This window comes from Salvelinus sp. IW2-2015, linkage group LG2, assembly GCF_002910315.2.
Source record: "Salvelinus sp. IW2-2015 linkage group LG2, ASM291031v2, whole genome shotgun sequence".
Lineage (NCBI taxonomy): Eukaryota > Metazoa > Chordata > Actinopteri > Salmoniformes > Salmonidae > Salvelinus > Salvelinus sp. IW2-2015.
This window is the reverse complement of record NC_036839.1, coordinates 8,143,168-8,168,042: the sequence shown is the minus strand read 5'-3', so window position 1 is coordinate 8,168,042 and position 24,875 is coordinate 8,143,168. Positions and strand designations below refer to the sequence as shown.

The following is a 24,875-nucleotide window of genomic DNA, read 5'->3' as shown; positions in this document are numbered from 1 at the left end:
TTAGTGCTTTGAGGAATTACCATTACCTTAGGCTTGAAGTCCATTCTCCATGTGTCCATCACATGGCTTAGTTTCAGTTCAAGAGAAGGCCAACTCGCCATGTGAAGAACACTAATTCCTCAGCAAACACTCAAAGGAAATGGCAATGTCAAAAGGGAATATCAGTCATTCTCCAACACCACACTGTGACTGTATGGCAATATTTGAAAATGTACTAAAAAAAAAAACGTCACATTTACATAAGTATTCAAACCCTTTACTCAGTACTTTGTTGTATCACCTTTTGGTATCGATTTGAGCCTAGAGTCTTGGTTATGACGCTACAAGCTTGGCACACTTTTGTATTTGGCCAGTGTCTCCCATTATTCTCTGTAGATCCTCTCAAGCTTTGTCTGGTTGGATGGGGACTGTAAGTGTCTTCTGGAGGTCTTGGTTAGTGGAATAGAAAGCTAAACTTTCAAAGGCTGTTTTTCTTTCTTGCTGCACAAGGGTACAACCYCAAATATTTAATGTGAATGCTGTACCCTTTTTCCGACTGGGATTGTTATGCAAYAGCCTATACGCCATATTGATTTAACCAGTACTGTTGTGATTGTTGCTGGACTGTACAGATGTCCRAATCACGTCCATAAAAGTTGAAACGTTCACTCTAAAGCTTGTTTTAATCTCGTACCAAATGTAGGCCTCCCAGAGTTTTGAAGTGATTGATTTCTCTGGCTAAGGGAGAGCATGGGATTTTAGCTTTTTTTTGCTGTGACTCCTCAGCAGGGAGAAGGCAGCACAAAAGGCCCTGCAAGTTAAAAAATATGAGCCTCTTGGATCTTGATGACAGATGCGCAGTGCTGGTGCTTTGCTAAAGCCGAGCGTCTGCTCGTCTTTTCTCCAACTTTTACATCCCTCCTCACCATGGCACTCCATCTCACACTTGCTCCCCCACCCTCGTAATTATGTCTCTCCACACTTATGCAGTTTGTTTCTGATTAAACTGGCTAGTGTCATTTCATATCTTCTCATGTCCTTTGAGAAGATGCCAAATGCAAACTTGCAACATGCGTCAGTACACAAAAAGTGATCCGTAGTATAGAACAGCGAGTGGAAATGGGATTCTCCCTTATGGACATTGACCTAGTCCATCTCAACACTAGACTGGATCAGCCAACCAGCAAGTGAGAAGGTCCGTTGCTTTGATAAASCATTCTCTTTTTCCACACAGGTAGACTGCATCTTCTCTCTGGGTGAACTACATCATACATGCTGCCTCTAATCTGCAGCAGTCTCGCAAGGCTGCTTAACGTGGCGCTGGCTACGCCGTTATAATTCAGTGCTCACCGTGGTGGGTAAATAAAAGGGTGACTCGTTAGTTCCCCAAGCTGGAGACAAAAATGCAGCCAAAGTGCTAATAGTTAGCCTAAAACGAGCTCTCCCTGGTGTCATACGAACGCCTAGTGTGTTTGTGTGTGCGCACACCGAGAGCTGTTTGGGTCGTTTGCCACTGACTACTGTTAGGTTCTTATTTTTCAGAGTAAATAACCCACGGACACTAGAGAAGCTTTAACCAAGTTTTAATTCTTCCCAAAGGTTCTGTACAGCTGTAATCAGACAGTAAAACATTTCTCMCATCACAGTTATATASCTCCTACTTAAAACACTCCTCCTTCTCYCATCCTTACAGTTTATGGCTCCACAGGAAGCTAATAAAGAGGTTAACAGGATAGCACACCTTTTATTACTCCCTTAAAAGAATCTGTCCTTTACCTCCTGACCTCAACCCCTCCATCTAATCTACGGACGTCCATCTGTCTCCCCTGTTTCACACGTTGCTCTCCTCTCATCCCCCCCCCAACACATTCCGAAGCCATCTGTCTTTCTTCAGAGAACCATTAACTTCTGACATAACACCCAGTCTCTTTCATTTCCTATCATTCATTTACTATCTCAATGAGCAAAGTTTAGCCGATTCCATCACTGCGTACTTAGCCTTGACGACTGCCACTCAGACTAGAAGCAGGCATACCACGGGCATAGCTGGCACCACAGACTTTGTTACTTCGCTATTACGGCAAAACTGCATTTTGATTTTATATTTTAAGACTGACAGGCAGACTAGAATAACAGTATTTTCCTTATACTATCAAGTGTTACTCAGACACCCAATCCCATCTCTCCCACACAAAATCTCCAATTAACCTCTGAGCGAAGYAACATAGTAATCACAGAGCGGATTCTCTGCTGTTCCATTCCCTCATGATCAATTTGGCATAAGCACAGAAGCAGTGTTACTGGGCCGTGGCTGGTTGTTCCGGTGGAGTGATTTAGCTGGTGTAATCCCCGACTCCTCTTGTTTCCTCRGGTTTAAGAGAATGGAGCTGATACCAAGCCGATCTTCTCCTTTTGTCCAGGGCTGTGACTCGCTCAGTCTGCTTGGGCCATTAGCCGGGCTTAAACTAATATCCTGACGACTGAAGGGGGCTCACTTCAGTGTGCATTGCTTACAGTTATCGGTCTTATCTTTTTTGACATTGCTCCTACTTGAGGTCCTAGCTTAAACAGTTGCGTAGTGAAACTGGCGGTTTATAATTTTTTGAAAAACTTTGGGAGTAGGCTCTGGACAGATTTATTTATTTTATTATCCATCTACAGTGCCTTTGGAAAGCATTCAGACCCGTTGACTTTTTCCACATTTTGTTAGGTTACAGCCTTATTCTAAAATGTATAAATTTACATTTTTTCCCCCTCAATCTAAACACAATACCCCATAATGACAAAGCAAAAACTGTTTATTTTTWAAATAATTTATAACAATTGTGTGTGACGGTACAAGCACACCTGCATTTGGGGAGTTTCTCTCATTCTTCTCTGCAGATCCACTCAAGCTCTGTCAGGTTGGATGGGGAGCGTCGCTGCAGAGCTATTTTCAGGTCTCTCCAGAGACGTTCGATTGGGTTCAAGTCCGGGTTCTGGCTGGGCCACTCAAGGACATTCAGAGACTTGTCCCGAAGGCACTCCTGCGTTGTCTTGGCTATGTGCTTAGGGTCGTTGTCCTGTTGGAAGGTGAACCTTCACCCYAGTCTGAGGACCTGAGCGCTCTGGAGCAGGTTTTCATCAAGGGTCTCTCTGTACTTTGCTCTGTTCATCTTTGCCTTGATCCTGACTAGTCTCCCAGTCCCTGCTGCTGTCAAACATACCCACAGAATGATGCTGTCACCACAATGCTTCACCGTAGGGATGGTGCCAGATTTCCTCCAGATGTGATGCATGGCATTCAGATCAGAGTTCAATCTTGGTTTCATCAGACCAGAGAATCGTGTTTCTCATGGTCTAATAGTCTAGGTGGCTTTTGGCAAACTCCAAGTGGGCTGCCAAGTGCCTTTTACTGAGGAATGGCTTCTGTCTGGCCACTCTACCATAAAGGCCTGATTGGTGGAGTGCTGTAGAGATGGTTGTTCTTCTGGAAGGTTCTCCCATCTCCACAGAGGCACTGTCAGAGTGACCATTGGGTTCTTGGTCACCTCCCTGACCAAGGCCCTTCTCCCCCGATTGCTCAGTTTGGCTGGGCGGCCAGCTCTAGGAAGAGTCTTGGTGGTTCCAAACTTCTTCCATTTAATAGTGATGGAGGCCACTGTGTTCTTGGGGACCTTCAATGCTGCAGACATTTTTTGGTCCCCTTCCCCAGATCTGTGCCTTGACACAATCCTGTCTCTGAGCTCTATGGACAATTCCTTCAACCTCATGGCTTGGTTTTTGCTCTGACATGCACTGTCAACTGTGGGACCTTTTTATATAGACAGGTGTGCCTTACCAAATCATGTCCAATCAATTGAATTTACCACAGATGGACTCCAATCAAGTTGTAGAAATGATTCAAGGATGATCAATGAGAACAGGATGCACCTGAGCTCAATTTCGAAGTCTCATAGCAAAGCGTCAGAACGCTATCGTAAATAAGGTATTTCAGATTTTTATTTGTAATACATTTGCAAACCTCTTCACTTTGTCATTATGCGGTATTGTGTGTAGATTGCTGAAGGCACTGTATATGCACACATCTAAACTCTCTGGATGTTGGTGGGTAAAGGAACAGAAAGGTCTGGGGCCATTACCTTTCAAAATGGATTACGTGAACTTCTCCGACCCTCTCAGCCCTCAGCTTGTGGAGGTTATTTTATCAGCGAGCTGCGATTCTGACCTGCAACACCTGCTGTTCGTGAGGCTCTGTTTCCACCTGGAAGCACTCTCCTTGTCGGAAACCAGCTGCAGGCCTCTGTGCCCTACACAGTTGAGCTCGCCCCGCTGGGCCATACAGTGCACTCCACAGATCCGCTTACACACAGATCAATTACAATTTACAGCTGTGCTTTGAGTATTATGCAGTTGTGAATGTGATATTGCCAGTTGCCTGCTTTGTTTGAATAACTCGTATGGCGAGCTTGAACGGAACCTCCTATAGTAGATGTGAGAATGTACATTAATATGACTTGAGACATACTTATAATGGAGCTCTCCGTTCTGGTCTGCAGGGCATCTGACCTGTTGGTGATGCCCACGCTGAGGGTAATGGGAAAAGACAGTGTCTGGAAGGAGATCATGAGCCTTGCTCTTCTCGACGGAGACCTGCTGCAGCAATGGCACAGGCCACCAACAGCCTCCTACTGCTGTACATGGCCTACACCCCGCAGCTCTGAAAGTATCATACTACTGATACATAGCATGTACAGTGCCTTCAAAGTATTCATACCCCTAGACTTATTTGTATTTATTATGGATTCCCATTAGTTCCTGCCAAAGCAGCAGCTACTCTTCCTGGGGTCCAGCAAAATGAAGGCATTTTGTATGATTTTTCAAACATTACAATACATTCACAGATTTCACAACAGACATTTTCAAGTCTTGCCACAGATTTTCAAGTCGCTTTTAAGTCAAAACGGTAACTAGGCCACTCAGGAACATTCAACGTCACCTTGTTAAGCAACTCCAGTATAGATTTGACCTTGTGTTTTAGGTTATTGTCCTGCTGAAAGGTGCATTTGTCTCCCAGTGTCTGTTGGAAAGCAGACTATACCAGGTTTTCTTCTAGGATTTTGCCTGTACTTAGCTTTATTCCGTTTTTCTTTTCATCCCCCAAAAACTCCCTAGTCCTTGCCGACGACAAGCATACCATAACATGATGCAGCCACCACCGTGCTTGACAATAGGAAGTGGTACTCTGTTTTATTTGCCCCAAACATAACGCTTTGTATTCAGGATCWTTTTTTTTGTCATTTTAATTTGCAATCCGGATGCATGTTTTCAAATATTTTTTWATTCTGTGCAGACTTCCTTCTTTTCACTGTAATTCAGATTAGTAACTAAACTGTTGATCCATCCTCAGTTTCCTCCTATCATAGCCATGTAACTGTCTTTTAAAGTCACCATTCGCCTGATGGTGAAATCCCTGAGCACTTCCCATCCTCTCCAGCAAATAAATGGGGAGGAACACYTATCTATTTTTTGTGACTAGGTGATTGATACACCATCCAAAGTGTAATAACTTCACCATGTTCAAAGGGATATTCAATGTCTGCTTTTTTCCCCTCCATTTACCAATACGTGCCCTTATTTGTGAGGCATTGGAAAACCTCCCTGGTCTTTGTGGTTGAATCTTGTGTTTGAAATTCACTGCGGGACCTTACAATTATCTGTATGTGTGGGGTAGAGATTAGGTAGTTATTCAAAAATCATGTTAAACACTTATCATGTGACTTAGCACATTTTTACTTCTGAAATGATTTAGGCTTGACATAACAAAGGTGTTGAATGACTCAAGATAATTTAATTACATTTGTTAACATTTCTAGAAACATTATTCCACTTTGAGATTGTGTGTAGGCCAGTGACACAATCTGAATTTAATACATTTTAAATTCCAGCTGTAACACAACGTGGAGAAAGTCAAGGGGTGTGAATACTTCCTGAAGGCGCACTGTGTCACATTGTTGTGGTGCATTAAATGCATCATCATACCTTTACATGGGATTAATGCTACAGACAAACAGAACATTACAATACAGTATTATGCAKTACAGTAATACTTACATTTTGAACACACTAGCAGATTATCCTATCTAAAGCAGTTTACTGTTTGTAGTACAGCTATACACCTCCCTTACTAAATGTTTTTATTTTGCTTTAGTCTCCCTGCTTTGCTTTCCGTGTAACCACAGAGTTAATATCTAATTAGCTAGCTGTGGCTTTCAATTCGGTGCATTACAAAGATTTTATTTAGAAGTGATTTTGTGTTTCCCCCCCCCCCATAAACGTAATAGCAATGAAAAACCATATACATTAAAAAGTGGAACGATGCAAATTGAAGAGAGGCAAATTCCACTGTTGTTTTTGCTCCCAGTGCAAAACCTAATTAATTCCGCTTTTGTTTCCTCTCCACTGTAGTGATGTTGTGGACTGCCAGGTCACTGCTAGGCTGTGTTTTTGTTTTATTTCTCTATTTCAGTCAGTGATGGAGTGACACATTTCACCCATGGTTCAGTACTGAGATGTAGGAGATGGTGGGTCGTAATCTGGCCTGGGGCAAACTCGTGTGATAGTTTCGTGTGTGTAGGTATATTTGGGGGGGTATCTGTGTGTTTTGTGTATGCACATGGTCCCAATTATTCCTCTTGGGGTTGAGTTCCACGACTGAGAACCCTGAGCTCTCCAGAGAGCCTCTCTGACGATTGTCAGATCAATTCAAGTCACTTTGAGAAGGGGGGAAACTCAAGCAGACATCAAACTAATCTCATGTGTCTTGGCAGATCTGAAACTGAATGTGTTTAGCAACACTAGGGGAAAGGGTCCAAATGCAAGAAGGGTACAATGCTTGTGATTTCCCCCTCCTTTTCTATCCCCCATCACTGCTGAGGTCCAACAAAACTGACTACCAGCCAGAAAAGCCTCTGGATGCTTTTATGTTGTGTTCAAACAAAAAAATATCCCATGTTTTGGGGCGGGTTTTGTGTCCCCTCACAGATATTTGGCTGCTTAGAATAGAATCCCCAGATGCACCAAACTCCCCAAAGCACGCCTGACTATCTACGCCCAAATGCTTGGCAGTGCCATTCAGACTTGGCTTCTTTTGTGGTTCACTTCACCTGGTCTGACTTTTTGATGCAAAGGGGTCTCGCTTTGAATCACAATTCCCAGAATCATTAAAGTGATGAGTCAGATCACGCTTTTAGGGGCTTCTCGYGGACTGGAGATGGCGTACCGAAATTAAGATGACTTCTCTTTTTCCATTGCAAACATTTGTCACCTATTTGTCCTCTGCTTCATTTTCTAACCCTATTGGCTGAGTAGTCAGAGAAAGAAGGGTTCTGAGACACAGTGGTGATGTCCTTTCAACGAGCCAATGCTCCTCTCAAACTGGCTCTCCAGGTGGGCCTAGTCATCCTGATCCCACTTTGTCATCTCCCAACTTCACTGTGCCACAGCTTTTGAAAGTTCAGAATGATAACTTCACACAATTACAGTAGTCAAKATTTGTTGCTTAAATCGAGGCAATTTTAAATAAAGCATATTTGAGTCTCATTTTTTGTTGCATAATGTAGTCATCATGGTAAGTTTTGTCCAATCAGTAGACAAATGCAGAAACCTCCTATTTGTAAGTCAAACATTTGAGGTCTGAAGTTTACATACACCTTAGCCAAATACATTTAAACTCAGTTTTTCACAATTCCTGACATTTAATCCTAGTAAAAAGTCCCTGTTTTAGGTCAGTTAGGATCACCACTTTATTTTAAGAATGTGAAATGTCAGAATAATAKWWRAGAGAATGATTTATTTCAGCTTTTATTTCTTTCATCACATTCCCAGTGGGTCAGAAGTTTACATACACTCAATTAGTATTTGGTAGCATTGCCTTTAAATTGTTTAACTTGGGTCAAACRTTTCGGGTAGCCTTCCACAAGCTTCCCACAATAAGTTGGGTGAATTTTGGCCCATTCCTCCTGACAGAGCTGGTGTAACTGAGTCAGGTTTGTAGGCCTCCTTGMTCGCACACGCTTTTTCAKTTCTGCCCACACATTTTCTATAGGATTGAGGTCAGGGCTTTGCGATGGCCACTCCAATACCTTGACTTTGTTGTCCTTAAGCCATTTTGCCACAACTTTGGAAGTATGCTTGGGGTCATTGTCCACTTGGAAGACCCATTTGTGACCAAGCTTTAACTTCCTGACTGATGTCTTGAGATGTTGCTTGAATATATCCACATAATTTTCCATCCTCATCTTGCCATCTATTTTGTGAAGCACCAGTCCCTCCTGCTGCATAGCACCCCCACAACATGATGCTGCCACCTCCTTTCCTCGCAGTAGCAGACCCTGTGTAATAACACCTGCACAGGATTGGCACATCTGAACATCACACCTGCTGGACAGGTACAGGATGGCAACAACAACTGCCCGAGTTACACCAGGTACGCACAATCCCTCCATCAGTGCTCAGACTGTCCGCAATAGGCTGAGAGAGGCTGGACTGAGGGCTTGTAGTCCTGTTGTTGTCTGGTGAKGACCTGCCTTACAAGGTCGCCTATGGGCACAAACCCACCTTTGCTGGACCAGACAGGACTGGCAAAAAGTGCTCTTCACTGACGAGTTGTGGTTTTGTCTCACCAGGGGTGATGGTCGGATTCGCGTTTATCGTCGAAGGAACGAGCGTTACACCGAGGYCTGTAGTCTGGAGTGGGATCRATTTTGTAGGTGGAGGGTCCGTCATGGCTGGGGCGGTGTCACAGCATCATTGGACTGAGCTTGTTGTCATTGCAGGCAATCTCAACGCTGTGCGTTACATGGAAGACATCCTCCTCCCTCGTGGTACCCTTCCTGCAGGCTCATCCTGACATGACAAAGCCACCACGCACGGAAGAGCAGTATGGCTGATTTCCTGCAAGACAGGAATGTCAGTGTTCTGCCATGGCCAGGGAAGAGTCCGGATCTCAATCCCATTGAGCATGTTTGAGACCGGTTGGATCGGAGGGTGAGGGCTAGGGCCATTCCCCCCAGAAATGTCCGGGAACTTGCATGTGCCTTGGTGGAAGAGTGTGGTAACCTCTAACAGCAAGAACTGGTATATCTGTTGCAGTCCATGAGGAGGAGATGCACTGCAGTACTTAATGCAGCTGGTGGCCACACCAGATACTGTTACTTTTGATTTTGACCCCCCTCCCCTTTGTTCAGGGACACATTATCCCATTTCTGTTAGTCACATGTCTGTGGAACTTGTATAGTTTCTGTTGTTGAATCTTGTTATGGTCATACAAATATTTATACATGTTAAGTTTGCTGAAAATAAACGCAGTTGACAGTGAGAGAACGTTTCTTTTTTTTGCTGAGTTTAGATACTTTTGTACCCGTTTCCTCCAGCATCTTCACAAGGTTTTTTGCTGTTGTTCTGGGATTGATGTGCACTTTTGCACCAAAGTACGTTCATCTCTAGGAGACAGAACACGTCTCCTTCCTGAGTGGTATGACGGCTGCGTGGTTCCATGGTGTTTATACTTGCGTACTATTGTTTGTACAGATGAACGTGGTACCTTCAGGCGATTTAAATTTCTCCCAAGGATGAACCAGACTTGTTGAGGTCTACAATTTTTTTTTTTTAGGTTTTGGCTGATTTCTTTTGATTTTCCCATGATGTCAAGCAAAGAGGCACTGGTAGGCCTTGAAGGTACGCCTTGAAATGCATCCACAGGTACTCCTTCAATTGACTCAAATGAGGTCAATTAGCCTATCAGAAGCTTCTAAAGCCATGACATTTTCTGGAATTTTTCAAGCTGTTTAAAGGCACAGTCAACTTAGTGTATGTAAACTTCTGACAAACTGGAATTGTGATACAGTGAACTATAAGTGAAGTAATGTCTGTAAACAATATTTGGAAAAATGACTTGTGTCATGCACAAAGTAGATGTCCTAACCGACTTGCCAGAACCATAGTTTGTTAACAAGAAATTTGTGGAGTGGTTGAAAAACTAGGTTGGAGTCATTAAAACTATGTAAACTTCCGACTTCAACYGTATATTTGATAAAGTCGTGATCACTTTTGTTTTGAAGCCAGGTAMTTTCCTGTCACTTTCATGTTGTTAGTGGATGGCAAAGTCAAACACAGACCATGAAAGCACACAGTACAGTTCTGCTAACGTTCCATGACTTTGTGGCAGAGAGGAAGTGACTCGGAGGCTAKTTAGCTACCCAATGAGCTGAGACTCATGGTTTTATGTGTGTGATGACGACGATGACGCCGTCACACAAACTAATACGGCCTTTGATTAGTATTAGACCGTAGCAATTACTTGTCTGCCGCCGCCAAACCATCTAATTGTGTCATGTTGGCTGCCTCCTTCAGGTCTCTGCACGTTTGCTAATTGATATCTGTATGTAGCACTTGCTCTCTCGCTCAATATCTAGCTCTCGCTCTATCAATATGTGCGAGGAGTCCTGATTTTCTGTCGAACAATAATGAGTTGATCAGTCACGCGATAACAAATCTGCTTAAGCCATAGCTAATCACTCTAATCTCCCTACAAGATTTGGTTGCTAGTAAACCTCACTCACTCACTCACACTGTATGTATGTGATGTACACACTATCACATATTAGTTTATTAAAGCCAGGGTTTGAGTATTTACGCTGTTTGAACTATATCGTTTACATGGGGGCTATATATATATATATATATATATGTATATACAGTGGGGAGAACAAGTATTGATACACTGCCGATTTTGCAGGTTTTCCTACTTACAAAGCATGTAGAGGTCTGTTATTTATCATAGGTACACTTCAACTGTGAGAGACGGAATCTAAAACAAAAATCCAGAAAACACATTGTATGATTTTTAAGTAATTAATTTGCATTTTATTGCATGACATAAGTATTGATCACCTACCAACCAGTAAGAATTCCGGCTCTCACAGACCTGTTAGTTTTTCTTTAAGAAGCCCTCCTGTTCTCCACTCATTACCTGTATTAACTGCACCTGTTTGAACTCGTTACCTGTATAAAAGACACCTGTCCACACACTCAATCAAACAGACTCCAACCTCTCACAATGGCCCAGACCAGAGACTGTGTAAGGACACAGGATAAATGTAGACATTTACATTACATTTAAGTCATTTAGCAGACGCTCTTATCCAGAGCGACTTACAAATTGGTGCATTCACCTTATGATATCCAGTGAACAAACCACTTTACAATAGTGCATCTAACTTTTTAAGGGGGGGCGGTTAGAAGGATTACTTTATCCATATCCTAGGTTTCCTTAAAGAGTGTGGGTTCAGTGTCTCCGGAAGGTGGATTACTCCGCTGACCTGGCGTCGTGAGGGAGTTGTGTCCACCATTGGGGTCCAGAAGCAGGGAACAGTTTTGACTGGCTGAGCGGGAACTGTACTTCCTCAGAGGTAGGGAGGCGAGCAGGCCAGAGGTGATGAACGCAGTCCCGTTTTGGGTGTAGGCCTGATCAGAGCTGAAGGTACGGAGTGCCGTTCCCCTCACAGCTCCGTAGGCAAGCACCATGGTCTTGTAGCGGATGCGAGCTTCAACTGGAAGCCAGGGAGAGAGCGGAGGAGCGGGGTGCGTGAGAGAACTTTGGAAAGTTGAACACCAGACGGGCTGCGGCGCTTCTGGATTGAGTTGTAGGGTTTAATGCACAGCAGAGCCCAGCCAACAGCAGTTGCGAATCCAACGAGATGACAAGCTGCCTGGATTAATGCCCCTTAGGAGGCGAGAAGGCGAGAGGGCGGGGGAGTAGGGGGGCGAGGAGGGAGACGGTGGGGGAAGAGCTGAGTGGGGGGGGGAGATGTGGGGGGGGGGGAGGCGGCGCGAGCGGAGGGGGAGGTCGACGCGAGCGGACGGCGGGGTGGACAGGGAGAGTCCGATGTAGGGGAGCCCTGGCCGCCGCTTCCTGCTTGAGCAGGGTCCCATACTCTCGGATATTGTAGAGCATGAACCTACAGAACCGGGTCACTGCCTTGATGTTATTGCCGACAAACAGGGTGTGTCCAGGATCACGCCAAGGTTCGTAGCACTCTGGAGGAGACACCAATGGAGTTGTCAACAGTGTGATGGCGAGATCATGGAACGGCGTCCTCCCCCGGGAGGAAAAGAGCTCCTGTCTGGCCGAGGTTCCAGGCTTGGTAGTGTTGAGCTTGAGGTAGACCTGTACCAAGGCTTGGATGGGCTTACAGGGACAATAGGCAAGCAGGCTTGGTGAGAAGGCAAACAACTGTTGCGCACAATTATTAGAAAATGGAAGAAGTTCAAGATGACGTCAATCACCCTCGGTCTGGGGCTCCATGCAAGATCTCACCTTGTGGGGGCATCAATGATCATGAGGTGTGTGAGGATCAGCCCAGAACTACACGGCAGGACCTGGTCCAATGACCTGAAGAGAGCGGGACCACAGTCTCAACAGAAAAAACCATTATAACACACTACACCGTCATGGATTAAAATCCTGCAGCGCACGCAAGGTCCCCCTGCTCAAGCCAGCGCATGTCCAGGCCCTCTGAAGTTTGCCAATGACCATCCTGGATGAATCCAGAGGAGGAATGGAGAAGGTCATGTGGTCTGATGAGACAAAAATAGAGCTTTTTGTTAAACTCCACTCGCCGTGTTTGGAGGAAGAAGAAGGATGAGTACAACCCCAAGAACACCATCCCAACCGTGAAGCATGGAGGTGGAAACATCATTCTTTGGGATGCTTTTCTGCAAAAGGGACAGGAGACCTGCACCGTTATTGATGGAGGATGGATGGGTCCGATGTATCGCGAGATCTTGGACCAACCAACCTCTTCCCTCAGTAAGAGCATTGAAGATGGGTCTGTGCGGATGTCTTCCAGGCATGACAACGACCCGAAACACACAGCCAGGGCAACTAAGGAGTGGCTCCGTAAGCAAGCATCTCAGAGTCCTGGAGTGGCCTAGCCAGTCTCCAGACCTTGAACCCAATAGAATATCTTTGGAGGAGCGAAAAGTCCGTATTGCCCAGCGACAGCCCGAAACCTGAAGGATCTGGAGAAGGTCTGTATGGAGGAGTGGGCCAAATCCCTGCTTGGCAGTGTGTGCAAACCTGGTCAAGAACTACAGGAAAACGTATGATCTCTGTAATTGCAAACACTAAGGTTTCCTGTAACCAAATATTAAGTTTCGCTTCTTCTGATTATCAAATACTTATGTCATGCAATAAAATGCAAAAATTAATTACTTAAAAATCATAACCAATGTGATTTTCTGGATTTTTTGGTTTTAGATCCATTCTCTCACATGAAGCTGTACCTATGATAAAAATTACAGACCTCTACATGCTTTGTATGTAGGAAAACCTGCAAAATCGGCAGTGTATCAAATACTTGTTCTCCCCACTATATATATATATATATATTCTGGCCTGTAGTTCTAGCCATACCTCTATGCCATTCGATGCAATGTAGATAACCACATATTGCAAAGAAATATGGCAGATTTAGGTCTTTTCCCACTACATTAACATTTTGTTTTGTTAGCCCAAAAGGATTTATTGCAAATGAAGTTGAAAAATTAACTTGGGCCAAAAGGTTTGTTGAGTAAACATAGCAAGTGTGTGTCAAACTTCTGTTTTCCCATCTTAAATATTCTTTATTGCCCAATATATTGCCTCACTTGGTTTTGTTATTGCAACAGGGTGGTTTCATACATTTTCACTGTCTTTGTTTGTGTTATTACACATTCACTTTCTCATACAATCACTTGACTTGTTAGGTGTGGATAGTTCATAGAATAGGAACGTAAATAGACACTCAACCCGCGTTAATCACTTGATCACTGACCGCTGGAATTAGTTCATTAAAACGGAATCAACTCMATTCACGTCAAGACCCCCCATGCTCAAATAGAATTACAATTTGTCTCCTGAATGGCTTGGAGTGGGGCTGGMCCATTAACACATTTCTGCCTTGTTATTGTACAGCACAATGGTCCCTTATATTCCGACGTCAATAGATATCAACTAGTGAAGAAGACATACACTGAACTGTAATAGGTTCTGATAGCTGTAGAGACCAATGAAWAGGGGATTTCTTTGTCCTCAGACTGAATGAATTAATGGATGTGGATGAATGGCGAAGTGTGTCCTCTCGGCCGCCTTCCTCCAATGCATGGGGAGGAGGTAGACAGCCAGGGGAAGATTTAAGATGGMGGCACATCCAATGGAGAAGATAGAGGAGGAATGGCCGGCCACCGCATTACACTCGCTTTGAGACTTATCCCGGGAATAATGTCCCTGTGTCTACATGTCTAATTGCGAATACGTGCATACACACACGCAGATACATCTGTCCTCGGGTATTCCAGTACCATCTTCTCACGATCTCCTCTCTTGGTCACTCATGCTTGCTCGCTTTCTGCCTTTGTGCCTTTTTTTCTCTCCTCCGACCCTTCTCGTCCTCGTCCCCCATCCACCTCCTTTCATCTAATTGGAGTGAGGYTACGGGAAGGCCGTGCTGTACCACGTTGCCTGGAGATGTTTGAAGGAGGTCTGTTTTTTAAGGACATTGGGCGTTGGTTATGGGTTTTGGTTTACAAGCAATGCCAGGGTGGGGGCCATGTGGTACATRAAAAAAGTAGGGAGTTTTAAAAGCACCAGGCTCCTCTACATACCCTACACCACATTGGAGTTTCCCTTCTCTTTGCCTGGTCACTGTATGTTCTGAAAGGAAAGGTTCACCCTTTTTGAACGTTGTATTGTTTTTATGCACCTCTGAGTGATGTTCTATCGATTTTCCTGGGTCATTTCATGATTTCATGTGTATCTGAGTTATTGGCGTTCAAGCAGGTAGAACACCTGGGCTGTGTGTGTGTGCAATGGGAGTTGGGGACGTTATATCTGTGAGGGTCTTCTTTCCCTGGCTGACACTCCCTTGCGGTCTCGCTCGCTTAATCTCTTTCGCTATTCCTCTCTCCAGCTCCCTCTCTGTTTTTCYCCTCTCTCTTTGGGTCATAGCCGCTTGTGCTGTCAAAGACTCTCTCTCTCTCTCTCCCCCGGCCACTTCCACTGCAGCAGCGGCCTCCAATCCCAGCAGGAAGGTGGGACAATTTGAATGCATTACACAAGCACTGTTTTCCTCCGCAGTGGCCTGCTGTGTTCCGACTCCTCTTCCTCTAGCTTTCCCATTTCCCCCCCCCTCCCTTCTTTTCTAAACCACCCTGTCATAGTTATTCTCCTCTATGATCATTTCTCTTTTGTTCTATGTAATTTTGTAACTATCGTTTGACTGGAATCTAAAGAAACGTGTTTGTGTCGCGAGACCACACAGAGCCTAATCTCTCTGTAATATAGATAATACCACTCTCTGCATCTCTCCCTCGCTCTTTCCCTGTGTATTTCATATCTCTCTCGTTTGTAATTTGAGGGTATATCTCACCTGCTGTCTGTCACAGGTCACGGTGAAGCTGTTATTTTTTCCGTCAGTGTTAATCTGGTTTGAGGGAATCTAAGTCACGACTCCCTCCCTCTCTTGCACCAGAGACGGATGCACCTGCCCGTGCTTGTTAGCCTTGTGATTCACCGCCAAGAAGATGACATGAAACACAACTCTCCAGGATGAGGGCTTTTCATTGTTGATTTATGGTGATTTGTGGTGCTCTCCTCCCTTCAAGTGTGTGTGTTTGCAGAACGAGATGGCTCAACAACGTTATGGTAGAAGACTGACAATTGCGTGTGGATTTTCATAACAGAGTTTGAGCTTCTGAACATCGTTAGCGCAGGGCCAAATGTCATCAGCTTACACAGCCTGTTGCATCAGAATCATGGTTGTCCTCGGTGTCATGAATCAAAGTGAATGATAACGATTCAAGGATTACATGACAGTATCATCTTATCCTTTCAATGTTATCTTCACTTAGATTTTGTGTAATCAGTATCAGTGTCTTTTGATTTGACTCTCGCGCTTATCGTCGTCGTTATGTAAACAGTGACAACTACGTTTGATCATAATCTTATAATTACTGTTATAATTTGCAATCATCCTCCTCACCATCCCATGGTTATCTCACTGTAGCCTGACYCTCCCTTTACGAGAGTGTACTGCTGCCTCTGCCAAGAGGCCTGACCTTTTTATGGCACAGGTGGTAGTGCACGTGCCCCGTAACCACAAGGTGTCTGGTTCAAACCCTGCACTGACTGTTCCCCCTCAGTCACTACATTAGCCCTGTTGGAACAAATAGATTGATCCCAGGTTTAAGACCGTAGCTTTGTTTACACCTGGGAGGCCAGGGCAGGAAGACCGAGACGGGGAGAGCGAGAACAACCCTGAGGCCTGAGAGGATGTGGGATAACTGAATCAACCTGTAGTCAGAGGGCATACAGGTTTGGTCATTTTTTTGTTGTTTGTTGGTGTGGTTGTGTGTGCGCGCACTCTACCGGTCAAAAGTTTTAGGACACCCCCATTTTCCCAGTTTTTATTGACATTTAAGCAGTTCAAATGGTCAATGGTACAAAGGTAAGCGGTAAACTGCCAGAGGTTAAAACGTTTTGAGTTACCAKATTGTGCAGCCCTAGCGACGCCCGTTCTCTCGCCCTTCTTTGCCCTTTTCCTCCTTGGCCTTTCTGACCGTTTCCCAGCACTCATTGAATGAGCAAGAGCCCTGACCTGTTGCCCCTGGCTCGTCATTCATAATGAATGATGTTGKGTCTGTTTGCGAGATCGTAATGGTMGCGATGGGAGACCGGTGTCCTGGGGAGACTATCACACACGGTCAGTCAAGCCAATAGGAGCTCTTTGACGTGGGGAGCCAAGCGGTTTCATTGGGTGAGATTGACAGTTTGCGGCCTTTATATGCCCCTTTTGGTTTATTTGCAGTAGTATTTTAATTWGACWTTTTTTTTACCTTAATTTAACTAGGCAAGTCAGTTAAGAACACATWYYTWWTTWMMAWKRMYKSCYWRGRAMMRKKGGKTWAMYKSCYTKKTYMRGGGSMRRAMSRMAGATTTTTACCTTGTCAGCTCAGGGATTCGATCTAGCAACCTTTCGGTTACCGGCCCAACGCTTTTTCAGTCTTGCGAAATATGAACATTTGACTTTGGTGTGCAAAGTGCTGCTCAACTGGGTTTGAAATGGGTCAGGTAYGTTCATGTGGTTCGTTATTGTCCAGCTCTCTGCAGCAATTGAAGGAACTAAATACTAGTGTTGCGTGTCTCTAGCACTTAGAGCATATTGCTGCTTTGCAGGGCTATAACAGCCTTTTTTTTCTTTATACTGCCCATATGAACAGTGGAGGAGTGAGGGCTTCTTGGCTCTAGCAAGAGGTTGCCGCAGTCTGTAGTCGAGTACTGCTGACACTGCTGCTCTACCCTCATTAGACCTGTGATGTTTTAACTGTGTTTCTTGCTTGACGAGGCGACMGTCTGCTTATTGCATACAGTACCTCCTGGCCCATGGCCCAGGGAGATGAAGCCACACAGAGGGAGATAATCAACCTTTTTTTGCATCGTCTAATGTATATTTAATGGGATTCTTTCGAGGCCGGAGGATGCGCAAATTGAGTGGTAATTTCCAGCGTCCTATGCAGTAACCGTATCGTTGCAAGAAAGCGAGAGAGGATTTTAAGAGTTTGTCTGAGTCGTAGGGAAATCCAACAATGGGAATCCATCCAGCCTACATTTTTGGCAGACTCAAGGAATGGTGTTAATTACGTCTGTGTCGAAACTGTTCTGATCAGTTTCTGTCACGCTCCACTAACAAACACACTTGGCACTCCAACACCCCTTGTCACTCTTCTGAATCCAAGCAGTTCGGGAAAGTGAAAATCTGATCAGATGCTTTCCAATCTAAGCAGTTTTCGCCGGAACATTTACAGGCCAAACTGTCTGCCTGCAGTTTTCCTCTATCTAGATGGGCGTATTTCACCGTTTGCCTTCCCAAAAATGTACTTGGAGGATTAAGTTGGCAAGAACGCAAAGTCAGTGCTGTAGGGGAAAACCACTCGCTGTTTGAGTGCCTGTTTTTATTGGGTCTGCAGATATGGTTTTCTTAGCGGACGGGTGAAAATGTTGTCAGCACTAACCACAAAACACATGACCTATGCTGCTACTGTGGGTTGAAGTGTTGGATAACTGGGGGGGTCATGGGTTTGGGGGGGGTCACGGGTTTTGGGGGGGGTCACCTTCCTGCTTATGTCTAGTCAAATGCACGGAGATCCTTTTTCTGTAAGCATAATATTTAGTTTTCTTGATGTTCTTCAGAGCATTAATGGAAGGCTGTCCTTTGTTACAGAAAGTCAAATCAGTTGGGATGTTGGCAGCAGTCTCGCCCTCTGACTGSATCAAGGGGTCATTTGAATTTGGTCACAAGATGGCTAGCCTGGTTGGTTACCCGTCTGCTTCTGGATTTCACAACGCCACCTTGTTGCGTTTGCTAAACCATACCTACTTGGCAATCAGAAACGGATTGTCACGGAACTGCTTGCATCACATAGCATCTCCGTTTTGACATTGCTGTGCAGTCTGTGGGAGATTCTTCACTGTCACTAAGTGTTGTTGCCATAGTTGAACTCCGGTGTCAAAAACACCTCACTAGAGTTTCTCCATTATTTAATCCACACCCCTTTCCCTGTAACATGCCCCTAATCTTCATTGGGCACTTTTGTCCCCTTGACAATAGCTTGGATACATGCTGAGAAGATGAAGGCTGTAATTGAGACTGTTTGTGGCTGTGTAAGTGGGGACGGTTGTATAGGCCTACCTATACATCATTGTGGTAATGCAGATTATCATTAGGGTTGTGACGATACCAGTATCACACTATTTTTTTCCCCATGGGCAAAAATGAAAACACAAAGCAGACCTAAGTCTTTGGTCCATTAAAAAAATAAAAAAAATGCTGTATGTAAAATATTGTGTGCTATAGCTTGGAAAATAAATTAAATGTGACTCAGGACGACAACATGGAAACAAATACTAACATTAGGGCTGTTTTTCCTAAAGAAGTTAAATCTGCTTTGTTTTGTTTCCTTGCCATGATACTAACAAGTATCGCGATGCTGGTATCATCCCGGCCCTAATTATCCTATCCCTTAGGGAGTTCAGTTCTGGCATTTGTAGTGTGCGCACTGGGTTTGTGTGAGTGCTTGAGTGGATATTTATGTCACAATCAACAGTGGGATACGATGCCTAATTTAACTTTAGTCACTGTATTGCATCTGTTTTAGCTTGCGTGACGTGGATGCGTCTGGGGAGTTGCTCAATTTAACTCTAGCTTCACCGGCTGCCTGGTCTCCGTGTTTGACAGGATATGCTGCTCTATTTCCAGACTGTGTTTTAAAGCCAGGATGATGCCGTGCTATGTGTTTGCCAACATCTCTATAGCTTTTGCTCCCCTTTTCCCTCTTATTATGAATGGAGGGACGTAGCACAGGGCTGCACTTACCATGAAATAAAACAAGCCGTCCTATGTCATAACAGATCCATAACCTTGCAGTGATTTTTATAATATCGCTTGAATGACATTTACGGTTAACGACATGATACCGTGCCGTGTCGGATTGTTGCGATTACCATGAAACTAATGTTGCAACCTTTTATTAAGCAAAAATGTCCCCACGACATACTTTCAAGCTCGTCACGATTTTAGGACACCTGTGGCCTGATGACGATCCCTGTGGTATCAAATCGAGTTGTCAACATCTGGAGTAGCTTCTGGTGTGCCAGCGTTACACTGAGGACGAGAGTTTGTTCACCGCTAATCTTAAGGCTAGGCGTCCCGCTAGCGGGAAAACGTCCGGTGGAGCTGGAGGGCGCGCAATTCAAATAAATAATCATAAAAGTTACAGATATTAAGCATTTAGGAACATACAAGTGTCTTATGTCGGTTTAAAGCTGAAATTCTTGTTAATATAACTGCACTGTCCGATTTTACAMTAGGCTTTGGAAGAAACAAGCCTGAAATCTTGAACAAAGACTGTTGACATGTAGTGGAAGCCATAGGAATTGCAATATTGGTGCTGGATTTGGATATGCCCCTATACTTTCAATTGTAAGAGCACGGGCTCTCAACAACAAAAAATTACATTCTGGTTAGTTTTTMTTTTRGATTTTCTCCKAACATATCTATTGTGTTATAGTYTCATACATTATTTTAACATTTCTAYAAACTTCAAAGTGTTTTCTATCCAATGGTACCAATTATATGCATATCCTGGCTTCAGGGCCTGAGCAACAGGYAGTTTACTTTGGGCACGTCAGTCAGGTGGAAATTGAGGGAAAAAAGGACCCTAGCCTGAACTAGCAGATAGGCCGGTGTGATAAGGCGCGAAGGCGACCCCCCTCCTTGTAGGAGAAATCCCCCCTGTCTTGGCTGTGATTATGGGGGCTCAGGGAGAGGAAGAGCACTTTGGTGAGGGAATACTGATGCCCTTCTCCATCTCTTCTGCACACATGGGCCGTGATAAGACGTGATGCATGGAGATGGCTGCTTCAGACTCAGCTTGACCTTATGCCACGTGCAGCAGCCGTATGGACTGCACCACTCATCCCACACTAGCCTCTTTTGGTTGGCTGAACAGCTCACTTAAGGGCGGCACGGTGCTTTTTACGTATATTGCATACTTTTGAGATGAATCCATCTACTCAAATATTGTTTGGAATGCTTTGTCCGGCCATCTTCATTTTCTAAGTGTCGAATGGCCGTCGGGTTTCCTTTGACACGACCAACCAGTATCGAGTCAATGTTGTCACTCAAGGACAAATGGCCATGTGATATCTGATTTGCTTACTTGCAGTTGTTACTGTAATGGTCCTGACCTGTGCCATCGTGCAGACTGACATTCCGGCTGGCATGCCAAAGCCCATCACCTATGCCAGTCTTGCCACCTGCACTGGCACTGCCTTATTACACAGATAGGTTTCAGGTCAAGTCCCTAATTGATTGTGATTTACTCAGATGCCAGGGATCGAATTTACTCCTAGCTAAGGTAGCCCTTGTCAAAAGGAGCCATCTTGCCACTTTTTTTCCCTTCTTTTTTCCCCCTCTCACCTGTCTCCGGTACGTCTCCTTGATGCTCCTATAATTGGATCACCTAATGCAATTGGTTGGGGGGGGGCCGTCTGACCCCTCTGCCAGTTTCCTTGAGCCTTACAAATATATACCACCACACAGTTTGATGTTTGGCAGACACAGTTTGTGATGTCTTTTGACTTTTGATTGTTGGCGGTCATGTGTTTCACACCGCTGGGCTGAGGGTCGGCGCATCAGGGTAAGTGGATACTTCTGCACTTGGCATGGGTGTCTGGGAAATTCGGACACTTCCCATTTAGGTTTAGTATTGTTATCTGTACTGAACAAAAATAGGAACGCAATGTGCAACATTTTCAATGATTTTACTGAGTTACAGTTCATATAAGGAAATCAGTCAGTCAAAATAAATGAGGCCCTAATCTACGGATTTCGCATAACTGTGCAGGGGTGCAACCTTGGGTGGGCCTGGGAGGGCATAGGCCCACCCACTTGGCAGCCAGGGGGGAGTCAGGCCAAGCCAATCAGAATGAGTTTTCTCCGACACAAAAGGGTTTTATTACAGACCGATATCAACTTTACATGTTGCATTTTATAATTTTGTTCAGTGTAGCTTGGCTGACTTCTCTTTTACACACAGAACAATATGATTTATAATACTGATATTCTCTCTTTTCAGAGCTCTGACACCTGCTCGTAGGACATTGAAACTTTGACAAAGAGCTGCATCACTCCGCTGACCGCCCAGAGACACAGTAAGTTGAACAGAGTGTAGTTCACTCCACCCACCTTACGTAATTCCAAGTGCGTGGATTAAAACTCTATAATCAGCATTTAAAAAAAAAATAAAAAAAATCCAGCACACTGGTATTCTAGAACACTCCACAAACAATTCAGGCTATTTGGACTGTTCATTGGTCAAGGTCGCTGTCACTACTCTAAGGCTGACCTGTGGAGTCTGACTTCCGACATTGTGGGATTTAGATTTCTCGGACTTCTTAGATTGTTCATCCTTTCCCGACCTTGTGCCTGGCAGACACGACTTTAAGCTTGTAGATCAATTGGAACAGCTGCAGTTTATTTGTTTCCAAATAAAGTATGACTAGCTGCTAGGGTTTGTTCAGTATGAGACCTGGGTAGGTGTGGCTCTGTCCGGGCCTTTGAGTGACATGGCTTGACATTGGACACCAAGAGGACGCAATCTTCAACTCGGCAACAAGACCCAGTCCCTTCAAACAGTTAACTCCATGAATATGTAAAAAGGCAGACCATATGATTATCATATCCCTGTGTTGGGTTACCCAATAGCTTTAAGGCTGCCTTATTGAAAGTGACACTACAACCAACCCGGGGTTGCGTTTCCGATGCCCGACACATTAATAATTAAGGTTGCCCATATGACCACCGCAACTATGAGCTCCGTATCATAAAACGGCAGTGTGCGTTACACCAAATGGCTGTAACCTGCGTCATCTGGCACACAGAGACTTCTTTGATGTGTTCTCTCAGGTCTTAGAATATATAACAATTCTACCCAGTTTCTATTTTTGAACAGCCCAAATAGCAAGGGGTCTGGGATTCTTTATTTTTCTCCCCCCTGGTGGAAATCCAAACCCTGTTCGGTTGATTAGGGCTGCTTTGTTGTGCACTGCTGGCTCCTAAAGGGTCCGATTCCCTTTTTGGGAATTCCGCTTTTTCTTTTTTTTGCATTGTGTAAGGCCCCCCAACTTGTCTCTGAGCGCTCTCTGGGGGGTGCCATGCTGTACGGCGGAGGGGAGCACTGACTGAATGCCCGGTCTGTCAGCAGCACCCCGAGGCTGTGGCACAGGCAGCAGTGCCTGGCGGTGTTGAAGTGACTGCGCTAAGCTGGCAGCATTGACGCGCTGAGACTGTCGTTCTGTTGTGCAGGCAAATTAACTCCCTCAGGAGCTCTGCTGGCTTGGAAACCTGGGCGCTCTCCTCTCTTGCCGTTGCCTCTCCTATTCTCTCCCTCTCGATCTGCACAGGCAAATATAGGCCTCCAGTGGAGTCTGATCCACACACACACACACACACACACACACACACACACACACACACACACACACGTCAGTGCCAGCACCGGTCATGCTGAATTCCATTAGTGGCGACGCATGGTTTTTAGGGAAATTGCCAGGGAGGGGGGTGTGACGGTTACAATGCTGATGTTCATCCTGGCAGGCAAAGTGCCAGTGGTGTCCTCTGTCTCACCGTCTCCCCCTTTTCACCTCCGTTACAGTACGGATTGTTTACTGCAGCGTTGGCAAAATAGTGGCAACACACTGAACTAGTCAACACAGTGAGTCAATGAGTGCCGCCACAGGCAAGCACAGCAGACTGGGTACAGGACACCGGCAAATGCTGACGGAGATAATATTGTGTAGAGCAGTCATAGTAGACCGACAGAGAGCGGCGTATAGGCAGGCAAACCGACAGGCATGTTTATTGACAAACCGAGACCCACCTACAAGATTGAGCCATTTTGTACATGCATCCGCCCACAGTGTGCGGTCTGCCTGGGTGTACTGCTCTGCCCAAGTGTGCACTGACAGATGGCGAGGAAGATGAAAAATGCAAGGCTATTCTTGATGGGACCGCTTCTCTTTATTTAAATGAGTTCTTTTTTCTTTTTTTTCTTTCTTTTTACTGCAGAGGTAACATCTCTGATTTAATTCATCTTCACTATAGTCTAAGATGTTTTGCAGTGATATTTCATTTATGACAGTGGAAAAGATGTGTTAATTTGTAGGCAAGCCTGCAGGGAGAATCGTTAGGACATAGACCATCTCACCTTGGGCACTGTACTGTGTGTGTGTGTGTGTGTCCATGCTTTCATATGGCACATGAACTTTCACAGCCCAGACACACATGCCCACATACATACAGTCGAAGTCGGAAGTTTACATACACCTTAGCCAAATACATTTAAACTCAGTTTTTCACAATTCCTGACATTTAGYCCTAGTAACAATTCCCTGTCTTTAGGTCAGTTAGGATCACCACTTTATTTTAAGAATGTGAAATGTCAGAATAATAGTAGAGTGATTTTATTTCTGCTTTTATTTCTTTCATCACATTCCCAGTGGGTCAGAAGTTTACATACTAATTGAGTGTATTTGGTAGCCTTTCCTTTAAATTGTTTAACTTGGGTCAAACATTTTGGGTAGCCTTCCACAAGCTTCCCACAATAAGTTGGGTGAATTTTGGCCCATTCCTCCTGACAGAGCTTGTGTAACTGAGTCAGGTTTGTAGGCCTCCTTGCTCACACATGCTTTTTCAGTTCTGCCCACAAATTTACTATAGGATTGAGGTCAGGGCTTTGTGATGGCCACTCCAATACCTTGACTTTGTTGTCCTTTAAGCCATTTTGCCACAGCTTTGGAAGTATGCTTGGGGTCCTTGTACATTTGGAAGACCCATTTGCAACCAAGCTTTAACTTCCTGACTGATGGCTTGAGATGTTGCTTCAATATATCCATATAATTTTCCATCCTCATGATGCCATCTGTTTTGTGAAGTGCACCAGTCCCTCCTGCAGCAAAGCACCCCTACAACATGATGCTGCCACCTCCGTGCTTCACAGTTGGGATGGTGTTCTTCGGCTTGCAAGCGTCCCCCTTTTTCCCCAAAAAATTATGATGGTCATTATGGCCAAACAGTTCTATTTTTGTTTCATCAGACCAGATGACATTTCTTCATAAAGTACAATATTTTTCCCCATGTGCAGTTGAAACCGTAGTCTGGCTTTTTTATGGCAGTTTTGGAGCATTGGCTTTTTCCTTGCTGAGCGGCCTTTCAGGTTATGTCGATATAGGACTTGTTTTACTGTGGATATAGATACTW

The 24,875-nt window shown here is 44.6% G+C and overlaps 1 protein-coding gene across 4 annotated transcripts in view; it reads left to right on the top strand.

Moving 5' to 3' along the window:
* LOC111973774 (double-stranded RNA-specific editase 1-like) overlaps positions 1 to 24,875 on the top strand; it is a 208,778-nt gene that overhangs the window by 30,486 nt on the left and 153,417 nt on the right. For 3 of the 4 annotated variants that reach the window (XM_024001188.2, XM_070446886.1, XM_024001180.2), the window contains exon 2: positions 21,694 to 21,769. The gene's annotated coding sequence lies outside the window, so the exon portion shown is untranslated. Of the gene's footprint in view, positions 1 to 21,693; positions 21,770 to 24,875 lie in introns of those variants that run through there. The other variant, XM_070446889.1, reaches the window with a different exon arrangement.